Raw genomic sequence first — 3,794 nt, 5'->3', positions numbered from 1 at the left:
TATAAGCCAGAATCAATCTAGGAAGCCAAGTCCTTAGTCTAACCTAATTTCATCCTTCTAAGGCATCCATAACATCACAAACACGAAGTACGTCAACTGGCTGACCTGTACTAATATAGAAATCTCTAAGTGGGGTATGTAATCTGAGATAAATACCATTCCAGAAATTGACCGTACTACCATCTCCAATAGACCAGAAGACTTTGTTGAGGACCTCAAGCCAAACCTTCGACAAAGACCCCAAATAAATGAGTAATTAGTCCTTATAATAGACGTTGGCAATATCCCATAATCCTATATTTCTTTCACGAAACTTGAACCCAAAATGCCTCTGTATTAGTCAACAACTAGTAGCCTAGCTTTAGAAGAAAAACTTTATTATGATCAACTAAATTTCGTAACCCAAGGCCTCCTCCTTCCACAGGATGACAACAATTTTCCTAATCCATAAGCGTTAGTTTAAGATTCAACAAATTTGAACCCTAAATAAAGTTTCGAGCCAGCTTTTCAATTTCTCGACATATAGAAATAGGCATTACAATTGTACCCATAAAGTAATTGGGTATAGCTAACAAAATATTTTTCACTAAAATAATTCTACCCGTTAGAGAAAGCCCTTCATATCACATCCATTAAGCTTCCTTCAAACTTTGTCCACTACCAAATCAAAAGTCTCCTTCCCAACTCTCCCATAGAATAATGGCATACCCAAATGCATCCCCAAATTGTCCATGTGTTCAAAACCAACTAATGTGAAAATATCATTCACTCTATCAACAAGAACATTAGGAGAAAAGAAAATCTAGGACTTACTCCTATTAAATTTTTTCCTAGAAAAATGACAAAAAGTATTCAGAAGGTTATTAATTAAGCAAGCTTGCCCTTTGTCAGCTTCACCAAATAAAAATAGATCATCAGCAAAGAACAAGTGTGTCAAAATCGATCCTCTCTTGGACAACCAAAATGGTTTCCATCTTCCTTGCTCCATGGATTCCTCAATAAGATGACCTAATCTCTCCATACATAGAACGAATAAATACGTCAACAACAGGTCCCCCTGTCGAATTCCCTGTGAAGGCCTAAATTCCTCTATAAGATTACTATTCCAAAGTATTTGGAGTGAAAAAGAATATAAATAGTGAATAATAAGACATCCCAAACCTCTTCACCTTAAAAGTCTTTAAAGAGTGCACAACCTCTTGCGCAACGATAATATTATATGTGATACTTCACCCCATCACAAAGCTGGCTTGGTTATGACTAGTAAGATACCCCATCAACAGTCGTAATCTATTAACCATTATTTTAGTGATGATCTTGTAGAGCACGGTGCATAAACTGATCGGGAAAAACTGAGTAATTCGTTCGGGTCCAAAGACCTTTGGAATTAACACCAACAAAGTTCTATTAAGATGAGGATATATCGTATAACCTTCCAAAACTAGTCGAACTATGGAGTAAATTGAAAGATTGACCACATCCTAATGCAACTAGTAAAACTTAGCATGATAGCCATTAAACATTCAAGTCTAAAATGATGTGTTTTTAATAAAAAATAAAAATTAACAAACATAAGAAAAACAATCGTTAAGGATTTCCCTCTATATCATGGAAGTGAAATTTTGGTTGAAATAGTAAAAATAGAGACATTTTTACCTTTATTTTTCATTGACAATGACTTGTTCTTTGAACAAGACAATGAGTTGTTTACTTTAATGTATAAATAGAGAAAAACCTACCATGGATTCATTGATGTTAACTTGAACAAGTTTCCAGTTTTAGCTCGCAGAAAAGCTTTGGGTAGTTTTTCAAAATCAAAGTAGAATATTGTTCAATGCTCTAACCATGGTGGTTGTTGTGAATTACTTTGATAGGTTCATTTCAAGATTGAAATTTCAACAAGACAAGCCATGGATGAGTGCATTAGTTGTTATGGCTTGTTTATCTTTAGTTGTAAAAGTTGAAGAAACCCAACTGCCACTTTTTTTAGATATTCAAGTATGTTACAAAATTTATGCTTCTAAAAGCTTGTTATTAAGTAATTAAAAATGGTTTTTTTATTATTTTTAGAGGTTTTCTTTGGTTGGAAGAATCATACAGACAAAATATGAATTAAAATGGATGGCATTCAATTTCAGTACATTTTCAATGACAGTGAACAGTTCAAACGATGGTGCTAAGGTTCTCTCCTACATCAACTAAACAATGTAATACAACTACTCATCTCAAATGAAACTCAAGACTGAATTGAATTCAATGTTTAAAAATACTTACCATTTATCTATTTCAAGATTTGTAGAAATCCAGTTGCATCTTGTGTCACATCTCGAGATTGGGGTCGAAAGTTTTGGTTGTACTAAGTAAGGTTCACCAGTGCTCCAACAAATTGAGATTATCAAAAGTTGAGTGAATTAGGGGTTCACCAAGATTTAGGTAAGCTAGGTGTTCACCAAGAAAGTTTCAGTAAAGGGGTTTTCTAGCAGCAATGTATGCCAAATGAAATGATAAAGGGTTCGCTAGTTCCACTGCAATGCAGGTTTGCTAACGTGTTAAGTGAGCTGGGGTTCGCTAGTCTGTGTGACGAACTGTGTTCACCAGGTAAGTTGCCAACTGGGTTCACTAGTCAAGGTGCGAACAGGGTTTGCCGGTCAAAGATGCAGTCATAATCAAATTAGGACAAAATGATTTAGTGCATCTAGGAATACTTTACTTGCAAGAAACAACTTTTCTAAGTTAGATAGGGTATCCAAAGATATCTAGGACTCTTAGGTCTATAAATATGACCCTCAATTCTACGAATTCTTCACTAAAAACTCTTCCATTAAATTCTCTGTTCTAAGTTCTGTTCGTAGCAATCCGGGTAAGTCTCTAACTTTTTTAAATTGATCGTCCCAAAATCTAAGTTCGCTTGCGTGTGTGATATATGTATGCTCTGTTAGTACTCTATTTATTTTTTACGAACCAGCCAAACTAGATTCTAGTAAGGACAAAGGCAAAGCCAAAATCATTTAAGTTTCTTTATTTTCCGGTGAGTGATCTGAAATTATTCGATTATGTGAACTACTATGGGTTGTCAATAGTATTCCGATTATGTTTGCTAATGGCTATGGTTTTTCTAAAAGAAACTTTGTTTTTGAAGCCCCAGAGTAAGTTTTTTTAAAGTTCTAATTTAAGCTACGAAACTTTGTTTTCAAAACACTATTTTGGGAAAAGGATTCTAAAGCATAGTTTTGTGCAAGCTCCTATGTAAGCCTTTGATTATAAGAATTTTTTTTAAAATGGTTTTAAATTGTGTTTTAAAGTAACTTAACGTGTGAACTTTTTATAAGCAAATGTTTTAGCTATGCTTTATGCGAGCTCTCTACTAAATTCTCTTTGTGAGAAGCTCTCTATTTAGCTTTGCCTTAGTGTAAGATTTCTGTTCTGTGAGTTCCTTAGTGAGCCTTTCGATTGGTATACCAAAAGTGTGAGTACTCACCCATGTTAAGTCTCACTCTAAGTGTTCCTTTGAGATCATGAGCTTTTGTGAGCCTCAATCTGCGTGCTCCTCGAGAGCATGGCTTTTATGAGTTTTGTGATAAGTCTTACTCTGTATGCTCCTTTAAAAACATGAGCTTTCGTGAGCCTCACTCTGCGTGCTCCTTGAGAGCATGGGCTTTGTGAGATTTATGATATGTCTCATTCTACGTGCTCCTTGCGAGCTAGGTTGGATATATCTTATTCGATGAGACATGTCTTTTGTTTGACTAACCAGTTGTGCAACCTTAGGCCGACTCTATTCATAATTTCTGATA

The sequence above is a fragment of the Gossypium arboreum genome, chromosome 13 (genome assembly GCF_025698485.1).
Source record: "Gossypium arboreum isolate Shixiya-1 chromosome 13, ASM2569848v2, whole genome shotgun sequence".
NCBI classification, from domain to species: domain Eukaryota; kingdom Viridiplantae; phylum Streptophyta; class Magnoliopsida; order Malvales; family Malvaceae; genus Gossypium; species Gossypium arboreum.
This window is presented reverse-complemented; position numbering follows the sequence as displayed.